Raw genomic sequence first — 22,636 nt, 5'->3', positions numbered from 1 at the left:
AAAGCTAGTATCTAAGAAAGGATTCCAATTCAAGTTTTCCTGTCAGAGTCCAAGTCTAGAAGCCTCTAGTTTTCTTAAAATGTCCTCTTCTACCACCACTACTTAATCTCAATCCCCAGTCATATTCAAATTCAGACATCCTAAGTATTTGATAAACACTTTTTCATTTCTTTCAGTAGTCTCAGAGTTACAGAAGGAGGTCCAAGATGTCCTCAGAATAGGTCTGAGTCCAAAATTCAACTCCATTCCCAAAATTGCTCATTTGCCTTCACACACACACACACACACACACACACACACACACACACACACACCACTTATGGGGGAAAGGCAAGATTATGGACCAAAGAAATTAGAATTTCTAGTGTAATTCTAAGGGGAACCTCATCTGACTTCTGGGCTGGTATGAAGGATTTCTCTTTCTTTTTTTTTTTTCTTTTTTTTTAACATAACAGTATTATTCTCCACCACAGGTTATTGCCTTAACTTCTCTTCCTTCTATTCAGCAAGGAGAGGAGCTGATACACCAAATAGTAAATGCAACTAAATTAACCAACCAAAATGGGGACTGATTCAAATCTCAGAATTTTTTTTAAACAGTGTTTTCTCCCAACAGCTATGTAAAGTAGGTAGTGCAAATATAATTTCACACACACACACACACAAAACTTTTTTTTTTTTTTTTTAATACAATTGAAGACTAAGGCCTAGAAAGGACAAATGGACTTATTCATAATTACACAGCTAGAAATAGAAGAACTAGTCTACGGTTTTTTCCATTTCTGGAGAGGCTTCTTCCAGCTCCTTCTACAAATCTATTTTTCCTAATCTCTTTAACTTCTCTAAAATGTGGGATAAAATACCTCAACAGATGCTAGACTATGAATGACTCCATTAGACTGTAAATTTTCTAAGGGGCAAAGACAGAGAAAGCTTTTTGGCTTTCTCTACAGCTTTAGTCCTTAGAACAGCACCTGACATAGTAGACTATCAACAAATGCTAGTTGATTGAGTCACAAACGACAACTCACTTCCATAGTTTGTGTTTGAAAGGTGGAGAATGGGGAAGAGAAGGGAGTGCATGCAAGGCGGTTCCCCACCAAAAAAAGGGAGAATAGAATACAGCATTGCATCAAGGGAGAATGCAGATTTCATCAACACATTCTTTTTTAGGACGGGGATGTGACAGAATAGTTTAAAATACCAGTTATAAAGATATCCCGTCGCCGAGGAAAGTAATTAGCGCCCTGCGGGCAGGCATTGTTCAATGTTTTTTTAGTCTCTGCATCCTCAGCTCTTTGCACAGTGTCTGTAGTAGGCACTCCATAAATGTTCCTTGAATTGACTTGCGATTTTAAAAGGCAATCGAAGGCTCTCGGGGAAAGGTCTCGGATTGTGTGTGTGGGGGGGGGGGGGGGGGGGGGGGGGGGGGGGGGGGGGGGGGGGGGGGGGGGGGGGGGGGGGAAAGGCTGAAAAGGTAAAAGGCTGCGAAGTTCTTAGCGAGAAAACTTGGGTTCCAGTTCCAAGGACGCCGGAAAAATAAATATAATTAAAACACTGCCACCCCGCTTCATTCTTGCACCGTGCTGCGCTAGGGTGGGCAGTCCTTCGCAAGCTTCGCGTGCTCCGAAGGTGCAAGCTCGCCACCCCGTTCCGCATCCTCTCTGGCCGGCTTGCCATCCAGCCCCTGACCTTCACCTCGGCGATTAGCTAAAGCAGGCAGAGGAGCCTGGCCCCGGCGCGAGCATGCTCAATGGAGCCCTGACCTACTTCGGCGCCTCCCGGCGTGGGGGACCAAGGCTGCCTCCGGCCACTTGTATTTGTGTCGGGCCCGGAGAGGGAGAGGGGAAAGAAAATCTCCGCGAAGGCGCAAGGCTGCCGGAGAAGCTTCCTACGTGTCACCAAACCCTGACCCAGCAAAGGAACATGCCCAGTGCGTCCTGGAGGTGCCGAGGAGGAGGCTCGATGGGCAAGATCCTGCTTCTCCGGGTCTTAGAGATGGTTGAAGGGGAATGAAAAGCGAAGGAACCCTTAAATGGAAGAGGGCGGGGAAGGAGGTGGTATAGGGGATGGGCTAGGAGGAAGGGGAAGAGCTTGGGATGTACTGTCCTTACCCACTAACGCCACCAGCCCCTCACTCTAGGATTTGGCAAGGACATTTTCCGGGAGCAGTATTATTCTGGAGAGTTGGTACACACACACACACACACACACACACACACACACACACACACACACACACACACACACTATTCCCCTTTAGAATTAGCAGGAACGTGGGCTGCTGGATAGCACAGCGAATGCTCTACCGGGAGTCTGGAAGGGCCAAGTTCAAATTGGGGTACTTTTTTTAGCTATACGACCCTGGGCAAGTCACTTAACCGGTTTCCTCATCGGCAGAATGAAAATAAGATTGGTATTTACCTTCACACATTTGTTGTGAGGATAAAAATGAGAAAATATTAAAGTGCCATATAAATGTTAATTATTATTATTCTCTGGAAAGCACAGTGGGGCAAGGAGGAAGTGCTTTTTGAGAGCCTTTCCCTACTGTTATCTTTAAACCTGACACAAATGAAGTTCATGGAAGGAAAAAAAAAAAAAGGTGACCTGTCTAAATGCTATATTCTCTCAGCATCCATCTGATTTCCCACTCACCACCAATGTATGCTCAGCGCCTCTTTCCCTTTCACGGACTTTTATCATTAGCTATCAAAGTCACCAGTCCCTAAAGCATGTGAAATTGTTTGATTCCCAACCTGCAGCCTAGAGTCCATCTGCTATGGCAAAGGTTTAATTCTCATCACTCCGCAAAAGTGTTTCTTCATCTGGAAAATGTTGCTGATAACTCCTATACCATTTACTCCATAGAACTATTGTGAAGATGAGATGACAGACTCATTGAACCCCCACGTTGTATAAATGAGAAACTGAAAACCATTGCTATTAAATGGTTTACCCAAAAGCTAACATGGAAGGACTAATAGTGGAACCATTGCCATCCGACCTCAAATGTAGCATCCTTTCCATTAGACTGCTGACAGACCACATTTGAGTATTAAGTCCTAGAATCAGGATGTAACCTTGGCTATTAAACGAACAATAACAACACTATGTATTCCCGATATCAATCAAGACTTGAAATTAGCTAGGTACAAACCATGCATATTAAGAGGAGGTTGAAACTTTCTAGAACCTTCCAACCTGTTTGAGAAGAACTTGTGGCTGCAGATACTTTTCTTCTTACCCAAAGACTATTTCTTTTTTTCCTCCTCCTCCTCCTCCTCTTCCAGTTTCCCTCGCCCCGCCCTTTTGGCAGGTTTCATCTCCTGGGAACTGGGTGGTTCCCTCTCTCCTTTCGACCCCACCCCCGGCTACTCTTCCTCTGGCTGCTGCTAAAATCCGGAAGAGTGGATTGCCTCCCTGAAACTCCTCCGTGACTCTGGCAAGCCAGACTGGGCATGCTCAGGAGCCGGGCAGGTTTTTTTGGCTGCCAGTGGGTAGGCAGCTCTTGCTCTCCCGCAGCCTGCAGCATGCAGCTCGTGCATCCCTGAGGAGGCGGCAGCGGCGCACCGAGGAGGCGATCTGGGCACCGGCCCCTCGCAGTAAGCACTGCTCTAGGGCTCGGGCGCGCAGGCGAGGGAACCAGCCGGGGATGGAGGCGCTCAGCCCGGTCTCGCCGGGCTGGTGATGGCGCGTGGCACACGCTGGCTACCTGAGTGGCAGCGTTCAGGTTAGCGAGGGCGCCCGCCGAGGGGAGGAAAAAGAGGGGTGGGGAGCGAGAGCCGGCGGTGGCGGCTAGCGCCCAGGGCGCGGGGACCCGGACACGCTGGGGCGGCTGGCTGGCAGCATAGCTAGCGGACCGGAGTGGGGGGCTGCGCCCGGCGTTTTGCGCCAGCTAACTTTGGGCTGGCCAGCCCAGCTGACGGGGAGGCTGCGCGCTAGGGCGAATGCCGGGCATGGTGACGAGCGAGGGAGCTTCTTTGAGGGGCGCAGAATGCCGCAGAAGTCAATGAAGGGATGGCTGGGGAGAGCGCAGCAGCCGGCAGCTCGCCTGGGACCAAGCATCCAGCCGCGGCGGGGTGCCGGGGCTGGAATGCCGGAGCTCACTGACAGCCTTGGTCCTGCAGTTAGATGGAACATGATTAACCTTCAGAGAGAAGGGGAGGCTGTTCACCTCTGCGCGCTTGAGGATCTGCCAGGACACCGCTCTTCAGTGGTCAGAAGAGGGCGGTGAGAATCTGGGTTTCTTCCGACTCGTGGGGTGTGTTGGTTGGCCTCCAGTGCCTCAGTTTCCAACTCCCGAACGGAGGTGTAAAATGTGTTGACGAGATCGATGTTTCATTAGGAAGCTCTGGGGGCCGGTGAGGTGTGAGAGGCGTCGGGGAGGGGGGGAGGAATATGTCTCTTGATCCACGATGCCGCAGAAGCACACGGAGCAGAGCTGTCTGTAAGAAGTGCGGCATGACATTACGGAGGGTAGACTCAAGTTTCTACTAGAAGATGAAGCTTGGGCAAGTTGGCATCGGTTTTGTTTCCTAGGGTGAAATGTGGAAACGTACCTCTTCTGCTTTTAAAATAGACCTTTCTCTGATTTAAAACCGCACACAATGTTTAGTAGCTTGAACCTATTTTTTAAGCTCCTACTCACCACCACCAACCCCAAAAAAACTATTGTTTAGAGTTTTTGAAAACAAGCCAGACCAAAAAAAAAAAAAAGTTAAAGATTTCTCAGTGCCATTATCTGCCCACACTGCAGAATTTAAGCTACTATTAGTGCTAAGTTGTCAATGTATTTAAAGGTGCCTGGAGTGAAGTTATAGTTGTTGTGACAGATTATACTTTGGATATTCTTAGGTTTAAATTCAGAACTTGGAAATCTAGATCACTATAATGTTTAGTACATAATTAAGTGGCAGAGGCAGCTTGATAGTGTGGAAATAAAAGTGGTCCTGGAGTCCAAAGCCTGCTCTCCCCCTCTTACTTTAAACATGTGATCTAAGTCTGTCACTTAACCCCTGGCTGTGCTCCTTAGTTTCCCCATCTTCAACATGGAGATCATAATAGCATTTGTTTCACTGATCTCTCTGACAAGGAAATACTGTCAGCCTTAAAACCATTGATATATAAATATGATCTTTTTTTAAATCTAGGAATAGGAACTGGATGTGATTTCATTAGCTTTGAAAATTCTACAGAGCTAGAAGTACCTTCTGTTTAACTATGGTATTTTATTGAACTGAAGCCCAAAGGGCTTAAATGACTTGTCTAGAGTCTCACTGCTGACTTTTCAGTGGTGGGATTCCAGCTTCCTGGATATAGGACAAGCTCTCTATTCATTATGCCAATCTGCAGCTCACACTATTTTATTATATTACTAGTGACATTTTTCTGCTTTGTCTATGATACTACCAAGGCATTATTAAGCAAAGTGATTTAAACTGACAAGCAGATACTTTATCTTAAACAGAGAGTACTATAGTCTATAATCATCTTACCTTTTCAATTGGTACACATGCAGTTATTGACTCATTGGAAGGTTTCTCTTCTAGTGGCCCCATTGATTTTACTCCAAATCAGAATAAATATAGAGTCCAAAAGAAAGTACTTAGGGTCATTTAAAACCATTGGAATTATAGACTAAGATTTCAGATAAGCAAGATAAGAAAACCTTTTGCCCCAGCAGGAGCTAATTAGGTAGTATTTCTGTGATTTTATTATTCCTAAAATCTATGGTCTTAAACTCTCAATAGTACCTTTAATAATTTTTTTTCATGTTTGCTATTTACAGAGGGCTTATACCTCTAGATGCATTTGCCAATTTGTATGAGAATATACATATAGGTTGTTATTTGTCTTTCCTTTTCAATACAACCATGACATCAGGGAAGTAATGCCATGATATCTAAGTGAATTAGACTTAATGTGATAGGGGACTGTGCAAGGTCACTTGCCTCACTTTCCCCTCCAGAACCAAGATCCAGTAGCAAGATATAGATCAAGACAACTGGCAGTAGCCCTGGTATTTTGTGTGTGTGTGTGTGTGTGTGTGTATCTATCTACTCCTGGTGTGTATATATATATGTGTGTATATATATATATATATATACACACACATATATATATGTATATATCTACTCATGCTTTTTTATCCTACTGTTTGACAAATACCATAACCAAGAAAAATTAAAAAACACTAGGAAACCAAGGAACTAGTAACTTTGTTTCGGGTGTCTTTGGATTTTTTTGAGGAACAATGTGCACATGTTACAGAGTTAAGCTAAATTTTATGAAACTGAGAAATAGCTTCTATTTCATTAATATATTAACACAAAGGCCTAACTATTCCTTCCAAAGCAGAATTTGATTAAAAAAAAATTCTAGGAACCTCATTCTAATAGTATTTGCCTTGGTTGCTCAAGATCCAACTCCCAAATAAGCATATTTAATGTTTTTTAAGGTGTGCAATTTTTGAAATTCAAAGATTATACAAATAGAACCAACTCAGTTCCCTCCAGATTAGAAGAGTCAATGAATGGGACTGTTTGGTGCATGACTACACAGTTTTCAGAAGGAAATAAATAATCTCTCTAACAGAAGAGAGCCCAAGGGCAAATTCAAAATAATTCCATTTTAAGAGTTTTGATAGTAGCCCCCTGAAGTTGTCAGAAAATTATTTCTTACCCAGATAGTTATTAGTTTTTACTAATTTAATAGGGTCTGGAATTAAAAATTAGAGAAATTGAGCTAATTGTGAAGTTTAAATTTTTTTTCATAGTTTAAAACTGTCAAAAGTGGTTAATAAACCACACTAATCCCCAAGGACACTCCAAAAAGTTTGTCCATTGAGGTTATGTTGCCTTGGCAACTGCCACAACCTGCTGGATTAAATGGAGATCTCCTCTTTAGACCTTGCCTTTAGAGATATAGTTTTCTTCATAATCTTCAGAAACATCATATTCAATCAACCATTTAGAATTCAAGAAATCACTTCTCTAGTAAAAAAAGAATCTTAGGGTACAAAGTACATTAAGATTGGCAAGTATATACCATATTTTTAGAAGTCAATTTTAAAATATAGGACCCTTTTAGAGACATGTTCTTCATTTTGGTTTCTTTCTTTTTGGTTCCCAGAACTCAGACCTTATTCCACTTGGGGGTGTGGGGAGGCATTTGAAAAAAGTCTGATGGTTCTTCTTAACTCTCCCTTAGTTATTATACTAATAGCCAATTTATATCAAACCAAGTCATAACTATAATTTTTATTGTTACCTTCAAACCCTGAGGAAGAAAAATGCTTTTGCTGAATTCTTCAGGTACTTTCCAGGTCTACCTCTATTCTCAGAAGTTAAAATTAACTTATTGATCAAGTCAGTCTCCCAGGGATTTAATTCCTCCTCTGCAATGGAGCATGCTGGGCTAGAAGATCTTTGAGATCTTTCAACTCTTAATCTATGATCCAAATGGATTATCCACTTAATTCCTCTCTTTTTAATCTAATTTCCCCAGTTTCTTATTCCCTGCATTTCCCCATTGAGAGTGCCCTTTTCCCTACTCCCACCTCAATCCTTCTAGGTCCAGTATAGATAATTCCTTCCTCCATGAAGTTTTCTTTGTTCAGCCCAACTGAAATGGATACCTTTGAACTCCACTTTACTTATTGTCAGCATCTTTCATAAATCATTTAGCATAAACTGGTTTGTACCTGTCTTAGTATCACAGTATTTTTGCACATAGTAAGTAGGTACTTGGATAAACATTTGTTTAATGAATGAATGAACAAACAGGTAAATAGGATACTCATGTCTTAAACAGATTTTTTCACCTGTTATCCTGGGACAAAATATCTGTTCCCCTATGTTCTGTTTCCTGGCAGTAGGTTATAACTTAATGGTCAAAAGTAGCTACTTCTACAAAAGCTATTTTATAAGGGTTTAAGTCACACCATACACATCACATGAATGATTCAGTTTATATGTTAGACAACCAACTTGCTTATATAGTGTATGTGTATATGTTACTAAAACTGCTTTCTCAAAAAATAAATCAGTAACATTCTTTTAAAAAATTTCTGAATAGTATTTTATTTTTTCAATTCCATATAAAGATAGTTTTCAGCATTCATTTTTGTAAGATTTTGAGTTCCAAATTTGTTCTCCCTCCCTTTCTTCCTCCTTTCCCCAAGATAGCAAGCAATCTGATATAGGTTATTCATGAACAATAATTTTAAACTTATTTATATTGTGAAAGAAAAATCAGAACAAAAGAGAAAAACCACAAAAAAAAAAGAAAAGAAGGTGAAAATAGTATTCTTTGATCTACATTCAGTCTCCACAGTTCTCTTTCTGGATGTAGATGGCATTTTCCATCCCAAGTCTGTTGGAATTGTTTTGGATCACAACATTGCTAAGAAGAGCTAAGTTTGTCATGGTTGATCTTCATATAATCTTGCTTTTACTTTGTATGCTGTTCTCCTGATTCTGTCAGTAACATTCTTAATCACCAAATTCATTGGCTTTTTCATAGAATTATATATTTAGAGCTAGAAGGGCCCTTCATTGTATAGATGAGGAAACTGATGCCTGAGGAAGTTAAGGGACTTGCCCTACTCAAGTGAGTTTTTAACTTAAATCCTCCTTATTTCAAGCCCAGAACTACATCACTCTTCCAAACTTCTTCACTCTTCACAAGATTCTATGTTTCTCCTCCATTTAAGCCTGTTGGTTCTTTCCTTTTGGAAACTATGTCCTATTTTTTAGGACAATTACTTTTCTAACAGTTCTTTTTCTGCCTAATCATTAATCTGTTTCCTCTACTCTTCCTTTAGACAAAATCATTTCATTAAAGTCTATTCTTGCCCTTAATTTCTCAGTAAAGTTAGTGTGACATAATGGAAACAATCCCGAATTTGAGGTCAAAGAACCTGAATTTGAATTCAGGCTCTTTTGTGGCACTTTGTGGCTCTTTTTGTTCACATCTAACTCTCTCTTTGGATTTCAGATTCTTCATCTGTGAAATATGAAGATGATCTTGGAGGTTGCTTTCAGTTATAACTACTGTAAATATATTTTCCTTTCATGACCTTTATTTAGCCATATAGGAGACTCTTAAATTCATCTTAACTTTTTGCCTACCTCTTCCCCAAATTCCATATCTACCTGCTTCTTTAATATATCCCATGAGTACTTCAAACTCATCCAGAACAAAATTGATCTCTTACCTTCTTCCTATTAAAAAATAAACAAAAAATTTAACACAAACTTTAAAAATCCTCTTCCTCCCGACTTTCCTGTTTTTGTATCTGTTAATGGCACCTCTATTTTCCTAGGTTTAAAATTTCAGCATTCATTTTAATTCCTTTCCATTTTTTGTGGGTTATCTCCCCTCCCCTTGTGCCAACACACATTTCCAATTTCTACTTCCTAAAAATTCCACTTTATCAGTTCCTTTCCCCATCCATATTATCCTTTCTATCTTCACTATTATCTCCTTAGCACAGATCCTCATTATTTCTTGCCAGGTCATTTACAGAAGTTCCTTAGTCCATCTCTTGGAGTCTTTTTTCCCTTTCAATCCAACCTACACATGAATGACCAATTATTCTTCCCAAAGTATAACTCTGATTATAAATACCACTTAAAAACCTTCAATGGTTTCCTCGCACCAATAGAATAAAGTTCATATTTAGTAGGTGTGGTGACATTCAGGACCTTACCTTTGCAATCTCACCTCTTACCAGATGAATTCATGGATCCTCTGCCCCAACCAAACTGGATTTACTTGTTCTTCACACACTTCTTACCCTTCTCTATCTCCTTATCTTTGCTCTTTGTACTCAAGGTTTAAAATTACTTCTCCTCTGGCCAATGTCTTCTTATTGTTATATCCTCCATGAAGCTTTAATCATTCAAGTGGGAATTTTTTCTTCCTCTCCTAAAATTTCTTAGAATTTTGTTCACATCTTTCTAATTTCACTTTCCAATTATGTTTTATATGTATAGGTGTATAACTCTAGTTTCTCCTCATATCTCACTTCTCCTCTGTAGAGGACTGAAATTCTTGAGTCAATGGACTAAGGTCAGGACAGCCAAGCACTTGAGGCGAACTATTGACTGGACTATACTCTATGGGCATATGCTTTTCCACTATCCTGTGCTGCCTTGATGATTGGTGTATACAGAGCATTGTAGGAGGCACTAGGGGGTGGAGTAAGACTAGCCAGGGTCACTTTGGCTGTAGACGAGGAAGAAGGAGGTTGCGGAGATCCTGCTTCCATCCCTTTCACTTCTACCCCTAAAGACCAAGAATAAAGACTAAAGACTTTTGCTTATCCGGGCTCTGGCTGATTCTAAGGTATCCTGGGTGCTAGCACGGTCGTCACACTCCTCATCTCAACACATATACATTTTGAGTAACATTGAATATTTGTCAAATCAATCAACAACCATTTTTTTAAAGCATTTACAATGTAGCAAGCACTAGGAATACAAATATAAAATAGTTCCTGTTCTTTCTACTATATTCTCTCTACTTTGGAGAATAACATATGTTTACAGATAAGTAAATACAGGATGTGTGTGTGTGTGTGTGTGTGTGTGTGCAATATATATATATATATATATATATATATATATATATATAAAATGATTTTAGATGGGGTAAAGTGAACACTCACAATTCATGTAATCAATAAAGTCTATGTTGCAGTAGGCAGCTTTTTGTTTGAGCAGAGTCCAGAACTGAGGTGGAAAGGAAGGAGGAGAATATTCCTACCATGTAGAGAGAATTCTAAACTATTTAGAGAGTGTATTAAGCAGTTCAATTTGCCAGAATATAGAATGTGTGAGTAGTGATGTAAAATTCGTCTAGAGATTTGACTTTTGTTGCTAAGCAGAGGAATTTATCCTAGAGGCAGTAGGGAGCCACTGAAACTGCTTGACAAGATGACTGACCTGGTCAGACATGTGTTATGGGAATATCAATTTGGCAGCTTTAAGGAGAAAGAAGACAGAGAGATCCCATGAGGGATCCAGAGAGTCTGAAGTAGAATGGTTACAGTGTAAGCAGAGAGAAGAGAACAATTGGGAGAGATGCTATGGAGATAAATTTGACAAGGTTTGGCAAATGATTGAATATAAGGCATGATGAATGAGAGGGAACTGTTAAGGATTAATCCTATCTTATAAATCTGGATAAATGGAAGAATGTTGGTGCCTTCCAATGGGAATAGCAAAGTTATAGAGGTGGGGAGGAGGTTAGGGGTAAAGAGAATGAGTTCTGTTGTGGATAAAGTTTGAGATGTCAAGGGGACATCTGGGGAAATGTAGCTCCATCATTTTCCAAACCTTTTCAAATGTAGGTCTGAATTCCTATTCTTCCATTGACCCATTATGTTACTGTGGGCGAACAAATCACCTCACCATTCTGGGGCTCAGCTTCCTCATCTATTGTCTTAGAACAGATCAGGAATTCTTAACATTTTCTATGTCACAAACCCTTTAGCACACTTAAATTCATGAACCCCTTCTCAGAATTTTTCAAATTCATAAAGTAAAATGCATAGAATTACAAATTAACCAATTATGTTGAAATACAAATACCAAAATATCTTTAAAAACAAGTTTAAAAGGGCAACGAGATGGCCCAGTGGCTACAGCATTAGTCTTGGAATCAGGAGGACCTGAGTTCAAATCAAGCCCCAGACACTTAATAGCGTGTGATCCAGGGCAAGTCACTTAAATACATTGCTGCAACAACAAACAAACAAAAAAATTCAAGTTCACCAAATTCAGGTTAAGAACCCCTGGCAATTAACCCTGAGGTTCTTCCTAGATGTAAGTCTATGAAACAGGGCATCTTTTATGTGAAAACAGGAACTTTAAACATGCACTTTTGTAATTGATGTTGAGTATACATTTGAGCCCCAAGTACAATAGATTTGTAGATTTAGAGTTAGAAGAGAATCTTGCTTTATAATGCTGGAAATCAGCACCTGAGAGGTTAAATGATGAGCTTTAAGTGTTGTCATACGGGAGCCACATGCCAGTGGCTGCTGGAGGTCTAACTCAGACCTGTAGAATGGATTTCTTCATGTGAGAGGATGATGATGATACAAGGAGACTGAGAGGCAGTTGCATTGTCTGACCTCTCTCCTCTTCCTTCTTGCCTCCAATTTATTTCATTCTCAATCCACAAGAAACGTCTGTGTTAGTAAAGTCTGCTTTGCAACTCCTTCAAGTTTATGATTCACAGCTGTGGAGGCTCTTGGGGAATTGACCTGCCCCTTCCTCACCTAGGCATGGTCCTTAACAATTCCCTGTTTTTTATTTTATGAGACTGTGATTATTTTTTCCCCACAACATGGTCAGTAAGTTTGTGCATTAGCTGTTATCTAAGTCCACATTCTAAGATATCTGAGTCCACCTGCTAGGGAGTGCAAACAGCAGGTGTTGAAGCTTGTGAGATGTCATGGAGGCAAACTTTCAAACAGAGAAGAGGACTATAGTCAGAATAGGCATTTTTCACAAATCTCCTCTGTCTCCTGGGTCGGCCCTTTGATGTGTTGGCCCATTTAAATTGCCCCAACTAAAAAAGTCTTGCCAGTTCTCTTTTCCCTTTCCTTCCCCACTAGTTACCAAAGAAACTCTAGGAGGATCCTACTCACGAACAGCTCTCAGGTGCTGCTACTTCTTTGTTTCTTGTGATTCTTGTAATTCTTGTGTCCCATATTTGGGCACCATATGTTGCAGGATACAAGAGCCACCTGCCAGTGGCTGCTGGAGGTCTAACTCAGACCTGTAGAATGGATCTCTTCGTGGGAGAGGATGATGATGATACAAGGAGATTGAGAGGTAGTTGTGTTCTTTGACCTCTCTAACTGAGAGGCAGTTGCATTGTCTGATCTCTCTCTTCTTCCCTCTTGCCTCCAATTTATTTCATTCCCAATCCACAAGGAACATCTGCGGCAGGCTGCTTTGCAACTCCTTGAAGTGTTATGATTCACAGCTGTGGAGATTCTCAGAGAAATGACCTGCCCCTTCACTTTGGCATGGTCCTTAACACTTAAGAATCCTAGAATCCTAAAGGGATTGAAGAGATCAAAGCCCTTCATGATATCTCCTCCCAGAAACTATTTCTAAACCCTCCTGCCCATACCGTATAGATGAATGTTAGAATTTTTCTTCATTCATAGCACTGATCATGTATTGTCTTCCCTTTAATACTTTCTTCATACTATACTGGCTTGTCATTTTTATATGTCCTCAAAGTGGAAACTCCTTAAGCACAGAGAATGGGTCTTATATTTCTGCATTCTCAAGGCACCTAGCAAAAAAGTAATATTCTTGTTAAATGGACTTAGAATATACCCTTTCAAGTGTAATTGAATTGATATTGAAGCAAGTTTCAACATCACACAATTAAGTATTTTATTAACCATTTGCTGCTAAAAAGGAAAAATAGGTTAGTTCTGTTAGTTCCTAATATGGGATCAAAAAGCTTGCTTTCCTAGGCATAAATAAAGAAAAACAAATACATACAAAGTAAGTTGGAGAGGTTAAGGAAGAGATAGCTAGAAATATTAACAACTGAGGTAAAATTCTATAAGATGCCTTTATAAATACAGAGAACACTCCATGCTTGGTGGATAAATCGTACCAAGTCAAGGAACCAGAAGATAGAATGTCATGTTTGAAGAATAAAAAAGTAGGTTCATCTGCCTGGAATAATGGAGACTCAGTACAGACAGATAGGTTGGTAGAGACAGATGATGAAGGTTTTCAAAATCAAAAAAGAATTTGGATATTATGCTCTAGACAACAGAGAAAGACCAGAGTTTCTTGAGCCAGGGAAGTTTTACGATTAGATTCATGATTTAGGAAAATCTACTTTGGCAGCTATGTGAAAGATGGCTTGGAAAAGAAGGCAAAGAGATCAATAAGAAGGCTATTAAAAAAAGGCTTCATAAAAAGCAGTGAGGGGCCCAAGTATGGTTTGAATAGACATTTCTGAAAGATGCTTTAAAGGTAAAATTGTTGACCCATATCATAGAATTGAATCTGGAGGATGATGGATATTTGGGAATTGAATGCTAAACAGAGGATTTTTGTATGTGATCCTAGAGACAATAGGGAGCCACTGAAGTTTATTGAGTAGGAGTGATATAATTGGACTCTTAAGTTGAACCTGAAGATCTGGAAGAATGGTGTTACCCTTGGCAGATCAGAGAAGGGCAGAATCTAGGAGAAAAGGTCATGAATTCAATTTTGGATATGTTGAGTTTGAGATATTTTGTGGAAATTCAGTTTGAGGTGTCTGAAAAATAATTGAAGGTTCAAGACTAGAGATCAGTAGAGATTGGGAAAAGACAAAAAGATGTGATTGTCATCAGCATAGAGATTATAATTAAATTCATGGGAACTGATGAGCTCACCAAATGAAATTGTAAAAGCCCAGGCCAGAACCCCAAGGGGACACCTGTGGTTAGAGGATATGAGCTGAATGAGAATCCAGAAAAGGAGACTGAGGAGAGGTCTGATCTATAGAAAGAGAACCAGGAGAGTGTGATGTCCTGAAAATGTAGAGAGAAGAATATCAAGGAGGAGAGAATGATTAACATCAGTAGTTATAATACAATCCATAACATTTTATCATGATGGATGGATCTAAGATCTCATTAATGATCTCTCTCCAGCGATACAGAAGTTTTAGCGATACAATAGATTTTAGGAAGACAAAATATCCCAGTCACAGGCAAAGAGAACTTCAAGTGAAAAGACTATCCTCTTTGGAGTTAGAAAACATGAGTTCAAATCCCATCTCAGACACATTACCATTTATCATGAGCAATTCTCTTCCCTTCTCTGGGTCTGTTTCCTCATCTGTAAAATGAAGATATTAGACTAGATGCCTCTGAAGTCCCACTAGTTCTATATCTGGGCTCCTTTGATTAGCCTGAGCAAAGGCACTGAATTGTATTTATGTTCAAGGAGAGCTGTGGTATTTGGTTGAACCATAAAGTATATAAAGGGAAGAAATCTAGAACTGTAAGGTAGCAGCCAATTATAAAGGATCTTGATTATCAGGCAATAGAATTTGAACTTTGTTTAGAACAGAATAGGGCGCTGTTGACTTTCTAAGTTTTATGATTGCTAGGTGACCCAAAGGACAATGGAAGAATGGCCTAAGCTTAAGAATCATTGACACTTGCTCTTGAGGAGTGTTGTAAAATGCATCACTGGAAACATGAACTGAAAAGGTTATTAGCTGGTTATGTATTTCTAGGGAGGAAAAAGAGATATCTGGGCTAGATTTTGCATTGGTCTCTATGAAATGTTAAATCAGAAAAAGATCTCCTGATTACTGGTTAGGTTTTATAGAGGACTTATGGAAAGATTTGGAACAAGGATAGCTAAGATGTAGAAACAGGTTGCAGTTTTCATGAACATCAATATCATGAATCCATTTGAATAAGTATTATAGAACCAACTAAAAATGCATCATTAGAATCCTAAAAAAAGTAAACAACAATTAGAGATGGATGGTAGTCTATGCTCTTTCCTACTCTAGAAAACAAAAGCAGTCAATTTTTTTCCAAGTTTTTCATTAATCACCTTGGTCTCTATATCTTTCTTCTAATAAGGTATAATTATTGAGTTAATTTTTAATCTCCTATTATTTGGGGGGAAAAAAACATTTAGCTTTGGTTGTCTTAAATTAGCCATCTAGATTAACTGGAAGATATGGGGAAAAGTCATCAATTCTTTTGCCATAAAGTGACATCTATCTAAATATTTAAATGAAATGATTGTGTAAATATAACCAACTTATCAACAAAGGTGTAATCATTTGACTTCTTAGTAGAAATGGTAAAAGGATGTGGGTACCAAAATTAATATGGAATATTTGTGCCTGACCTGTAGTAGAACCTGGTAAGCTTATAGCGATCTGATCAGACACACTGTACCTTAACCCCAACAGAGTGATGTCATTTTTGTTTTCATCCAGAAAAAAAGGAAAATAGTCAAGCAACCAAAGAGTTAATGACTACACTTTGAATTTTAGAACTTCCCTTCTGCCTTTTTAAAAAATATGTTTGAAAAAGACTAAATATTTATTATTTTCCTGTGACAAAAAGTCCATAAAAGTTTTCACTTAAGGCTCAGAGAAATGCTCATATTTATTTCTGGTAATGGCCTTGTAAAGGAGGAAGAAAAGAAAAAAATTGTTTATCTACTCTTTTGTGATATTAGGCATATTTTAACAAATATGAAAGATCTCTCAGATGAAAGGTGAAGTACTTCCTATTCTGTGTGCCTGAATGACCTTAATCAAACTCCCACAGTACAATTCTTACAATGATTTGGATTTAGTTTGGGAGGAGGTTTTTTGAGGGAAGGTGGGCTGAAATTTTTGTAAATCATAGGAAAGTGTAAGCTGAAAACAAACAAAAGAATTAGGCAATTGCTTTTTGTTAAGATCGATGCTAAGAACAAAGCAGTTGTTGAAGTTGAATTAGATTCTGAGTGAAGTAATCATTATAGAAATCTTCATTGCCAGGCAACCAGTCTTCTGGAGAGACATTTTTCCTACTGTTGAGCGCTAACCTAAGCATCAGCCCAGGAATCAGTATCATAGATTGTTAACACTAGAAGACTTTAAGGGATAATTTAATATTTAATTCCTTCATTTTACAGGACAAGCTGAGACCCATAGTTGTAGAAACTTTCCCAATGTCACCTACTTTCTAAAGATGTTAAGCATTTAGTAACATCTGGCTAAATTTCTTTCTTAAGGACCATGTCTTACACCAAATCACCTTGGCTTTCATTGACTGGCCAACAACAGTTCCTAGACCAAGCCCCATTGGTCTTCGAACCCGATTGACTAAAAATAAATATAAATAGCATTTGTTTCTGTTTGGGCTGGAAACCCTGAGGGTCTTCCCCTCTCAGATTGATTTTTTAATTTGTTTGTTTCTTGTGACTAGAAGTCATTCTTTACTTTAATTCTTACATAGCCTTAATCAATGAATGGGCATTGCTTCAGTCAAACTGAAACTTGTTAAAGATCTTAACTTCAAAAAGCCCAGGTCTCCCACTGCATGCAGGGCCATCTCCAGTTATCCTGATCTATATCTTGCCACTAGACCCAGCAGGCGCTATAGGAGTGTGTGAAGCTAGTGACTTTATACAGCCCATTCTCACTTAAATCCAACTCACTTGGCATCCCCATCCTTATATGATGATCCTCTGAGAATTAAGGACAAACAACATTTTATTACAGGGTCTTACATGATTTGACATGATCGTGGGGAAACAATGAAGTGGGACACAATTCTCTATATAGTCCCAATTAGGGCTAATTTCAAGGAAGCCATCTCTGTGAATTTATCAAATATTTCTGGAATATGGTGGAAGTTACAGGACATGCTAGAAAAATGTGCTTATTAAAAATTATCAACTTATTAAAATTATATGACATTGAAAAAGAATGATACAAAAGATAAACAATTAAGAGATCTTAACTATTTTATTTAATTACTGTTAGATATGCATCAATAGTTCTGTAATCTTACCCATGTGAATATTCTAATTGCAACTTGACCATAGAATATCATAAAATAGGATGCTTATCCATATTTCTCCATGAATTTTCTACCCCGTGTTCTAGGAACCTTCCTCTGAATCTCTTAACATTAGATAATTACCAATTAAATCTATTGTCCCTCACTCTTAACTAGTTGATTGGCCCATGTCCTTTGTCAGTCACACCTATATCTGATGGCATTCTTTAAGACTTTCTTGCATCATTCTTCATTGGTAACACATGTAGCATGCTTCTATCCTCCATGCATCTCTTCTTAGATAACTCACAATTTACTTTGGTAACTATGTAGTCAAGTCAAGTTCAACAAGCTTTTATAAACACTAAGTACTAAGTAGGTTAGGGCTTACTATGTGCTAAGTGCAGGACATACAAAGAACGTTTAAACAGTCCCTGCCTTCAGGGAGCTCACAATATAACAGGGGAGACAAATGTTCCAACCAAGTACAACCAAGATATACAGAGGATAATTTGGAAGTTGATCGTTCCTTATTTTTGAAGAAGACCAGTGATATAACAAGAGTGATGTTTTCTCTTGTGCATGAATTTGGAGATTGCATCAGGCAGAAGGTACTAGTATTAAGGGAGACAGGGAAAGGCTTCTTAAAGAAGGGGGGATCTAGTTGTGACTCAAACAAGCCAAGAGAGCTAGTAGCCTGTGATGAAGAGGAAGAATGTTCCAGACATGGAAATAGTCAATAAAAATGTCCAAAGTTGGAAGATGGACTATGAGGAACATCAAGGAAGTCAATGTCATTGAATGTAGAGAAGAGGAACAAAAATTATAAGAAGCCTGGAAAGTGATAGTCTTTAAAAGTGTTGTTTAAAAGATGGAGCTTTTTTGCACAATGCCACTCTCCACATATACACATACCCCAGGAGAAACCTGAGCTGATTAAGAAGCATTGCACAATTTCCTAAAGGCAACTAACCTACTTCTCCTCCCATTCAATTCCAAATCTAGTCCTAGTCCATGAACATTTCTGTCCAAGTTATATGGATTTATAGACAAATTCTATAGACTGTCTAGCCCAACAGTTTATCACAAAATGATAACAGGCTTTAAGGAAATGAATAACCCAAAATGCAAATTATTACAAGTTATTAAAAGCATAAACAATAAATATGAAATTTTCTATGGTAGATCTAGAGAGCATTTATTCAGAAGGAAACCACTGTATTGTAATGGTATTTTATTGATGAGTACATCATTAGATATAACATCCCCAAACTATGAGAGGTAAAGTTGATAGACAGTAGTGATGCTGTAGAGAATTAGTAAAATAAAGGATGTCTTTCAGTAATATAATTATGTCTCAACATATATACAATTGTATATCCATATATACAAATTTAAGGATGTTCTTAGTTATACAATAAAGGAGTGTACTGTTTCCCTGGCTCACCCAACTGAAGCTGGTGGCTTAAGTAATAAAGTTAGAATGCTTCCTACTTCCCTCCTGATACTTGCCCAAGCTCTAGTTGTCATAAACTTTTAAGAGTGTCACAATCTCTTAGAGAATTATAATCCAGCCCAATTTTACAGATGAGAAAACTGAGACTCAAAGAAGTTAAGAGACTTAAATCCAGGACTAGAAGGCTCTCCTTATTTCAAACAAAACTAGTGCTTTTTCTGACAGTCTTATTGGCCCTCTTTCCGTCCCCTTCAGTCCTCTTACCTGTTCCCACCAGACCCCTTCATCCCAATTAACACCTCAATCCAATCCAGAGCTGCTTTCCTGGCTCCTTACCTGTGCCTAATGAAAGGATCAGCTATCTGTGATTGGGAATGAGGACAGCCCCTTTTCCTGCTCCTCTTTAGAGAAAAGAGGTTGCTCCCTATTATTAATCCTGTCCTTCAGCAATGGAACCCTACCACTCGCACATAATTTTTTTTCGCTTTATAGTATTTTATTTTTTTCCAATTACATGCAAAGGTAGTTTTTAACATTCATTTTTGCAAGATTTTGAGTTCTACATTTTTTATCCCTCTTTTCCCATCTCCCCAAGACAGCAAACAATCTGATATAGGTTATATATGCCATGCATCATTTTTTGTGAGAAAATTTATGTCCCGTTCAAAATAACTTATGGAATTTTTGAGATATGAATCCATAAATTGAGAGATGTTTATATATATTAAAATTAATTGAAATGAGAATCAATCAACCAACAAGCACTTATTTAGCATCTATTATTGCCAAGTAATCTTTCCACCAAGACATTATACACATTAATAAGTTGAAAAGCAGACTGATTTAGTGGAGAGAGCCAAGAAAAGCTGAAATCAGATCTTACCTTCCACACATTCTGGCTATATGACTCCTGACAAATTATTTAACTTCTCATTGTCTCCTAAAAATTCACTAAATTCTGAGTTGCACAGCAGGTGCCAGTCTATATTGGTGGTGAATACCTCCTTATCTGAGAATTTTCTATATCCTTAAAATTAAGGTTATGATTTTATTTTTTATTTTCTCTGAATATTGGGGGTTTTTGCACATGAAATTCCAATTCTATCATGTAAGCTGTAGCTTACTATGCTTTTAAATCTAAATTAAAGTTATCATGTAATTTTTTTCCCTTTTTTCCCCTCCCCTATCCCCTGCCCTAGAAATGGCTACTATTAGACACAAATATGTGAATATACATACATATATACATACACATGTGTAAAGTCATTCTATAATACTTCTATTTCTTTCTCTGAATACTGATAATGTCATACTTCAGTTAATTTGGATGTTTATAATGGTCAAAATGACTTATTCATTCAGTCATTTTTAGAACAATATTGCTGTTACTGTATACAATGTTCTTTTGATTCTGCTCACTTCACATTTTATTTATTTCATGCAAGTCTATTCATGTTTTTCTAATGTCATTGAGCTCATCATTTCTTAAAGCACAACATATATTTTTTAAATGAATGAATACATAATATCATTCTTATCCCTATTGTAATCAATGTGAAAGAGGAAGGAAACTACACATGCATCACATATTTATTAACTTCCAGGTTCATTCCTTCGACCATCAAGCTCCTAATGAAATAGCTTTCTGATCAATTAAGTATTAACATTAATGGAATCTAAAATGGTTATAACCCTTATAAAAGCTTTGTCCAATGCTTAAGAAACAAAAATAAAGAGATCAAATAAAGGGTTTTCTATAAATCAAATGTTTCTTAAAAGGAATATCATGGCATATTTCCTAAGAGAAATACATGGATATGATGCTAATGATAGGAAGACCTATGTTTAAATCTCAATCTCTGACACTTACTACTTTAGAGACCATAGACAAATTGTTGAACCTCTTTTATCCTCAGGCAATTCTCTAAGTCATGATGTAGATGATTTATCATATATGATAGATATATCTAGATGATAGATATGTGATCCAAAAGTTCCTGTGTTGGTGAAATTGAATGTTGGTATATAAATGTAAATAGGCCATCCTTTGGTAACTAAGATATCAAGAACTGCTTTTATTTATTCAGTTTTTAAAGTCTTAAAAGTATCTTATTGCTTCCACATAGCACAATGTCTTGCATGTAGAAAGCAATGTAGAATTTGAAAACAGATTTTATTGATATCTTTTAATATCACTAGTATTCTTATCCCCAATTCTAGCTATTTTTATAATGATTTTAATGAAAAGAAAAAAATTCAGCAAAACCAATCACTCTATTAAAAAAAAGTTATAAGCAATGTTCAGATCCAGTATACACACACACACACACACACACACACACACACAGAGCCTTCAAGAAATAAGACGACATATCTTTTTCTGTTTTTTCTTTGGAGCCAGGCTTCTTGTTCTTGATAATTTTTCAATAATTGTCTCATCTTATTTATCTCTTTTGTGATGTTTGTATTTTCCACTTATATTGTTATATTCTTCTTGTATGTTGTTTCCTTAGCTCTGCTATCTCCGCTTTGCATCCGTTCATGGAAGTCTTTTAATGTTTCTCTGTTGAACTATTACCTACATATTCCTCAAGTATACTTTTGGGTATATTGTGACACATTATCTTATCATCCTTTCCTCTCTTCCTTCCAACAATTCAATATTCAGAGTAGCTAGCCTTCTATTAAAATACAATCATACAAGGGTCAGGATTCACTGGACTTTTGCACTTCAAGAAAGTATGAGAAAAGCGAAGAGTTTCAGGGGCTCTTTATTGCTTTGGAATAACAGCCAGCTAGGCTTGCAATGTGTCAAAGGCAAGTCTAAAGGGACCAAGGAAGGAACATGCCCTCCTCACCCCAAACAGTTTAAGGAAATCCTTTTTTTTTTTTTTTTTTTTTTGTCTCTCTCATACCTTTCCCTTATATGAAATAGAATCATAGAGTTTGAGAGTTGGTCATTTAGTATGACCCACACAACAAAGGCATTCTCATTACATACTGCACATATAGTTGTCCAGTCTCTACGTGATGACCTCTAAGAAAAGAGAAACTTTCCCTCCTTCTACACTTGGACAGTTCTAATTGTTAGGATATTTTCCCTGACATTAAGCCTTAGGTATCATTTTTGTCCTAGCAGAGGGCTTCAGTGGTTCATAAATGAGGAGACACAAACTTAATTTTTTTTTCTACTTTATACCACCATAGCATAACTGCTGTGGCTACTGCCCTTGGTGTCCAGTCTCTATAGTGACCCTTTCCTAAAGTTTGCCTTTCCCGAAATCCTACAGGGAGTTAGGGCCAAACTCTCTCTGGGAATGGCTACTTAATCCCTCTTCTAATATGCCTGAATTTGTGATAAGACCATTCTAGGTGAAAACATTCTAAATGATAGATCTGTTATCCTTGTTTTTTATCTTGTGATACCACCAGCTCTCATCCCAGATTATTTTCCAGAATAATAAAGAGCTTTTTTCCTTGGGAAAAAAAAATAAATGAGGGGACAGTAGAAACAGAGGAAGGATTTCTTTAGAAGTTTTTCCAGAACATATTGTGGACAGAAGGAAAGGTGCAGGAAAAGAGGAAGAGACTGAATCTGGAATCATTGTGGGAACAAG

General features: G+C 38.3%; 1 protein-coding gene across 3 annotated transcripts in view; it reads left to right on the top strand.

The window, feature by feature from the left end:
* Nucleotides 1–3,409: 3,409 nt before the first annotated feature.
* MFAP3L (microfibril associated protein 3 like) overlaps nucleotides 3,410–22,636 on the top strand; it is a 69,638-nt gene continuing 50,411 nt past the window's right edge. Inside the window, exon 1 of one of the 3 annotated variants that reach the window (XM_023505880.2) lies at nucleotides 3,410–3,605. The gene's annotated coding sequence lies outside the window, so the exon portion shown is untranslated. Of the gene's footprint in view, nucleotides 3,734–3,952; nucleotides 4,234–22,636 lie in introns of those variants that run through there. The other 2 variants (XM_003773083.4, XM_031943085.1) reach the window with 2 other exon arrangements.

This window comes from Sarcophilus harrisii, chromosome 6, assembly GCF_902635505.1.
Source record: "Sarcophilus harrisii chromosome 6, mSarHar1.11, whole genome shotgun sequence".
Taxonomy (NCBI): domain Eukaryota; kingdom Metazoa; phylum Chordata; class Mammalia; order Dasyuromorphia; family Dasyuridae; genus Sarcophilus; species Sarcophilus harrisii.
Note: the sequence above shows the minus strand (reverse complement) of the source record. Positions and strands in the feature narration are given on the sequence as shown.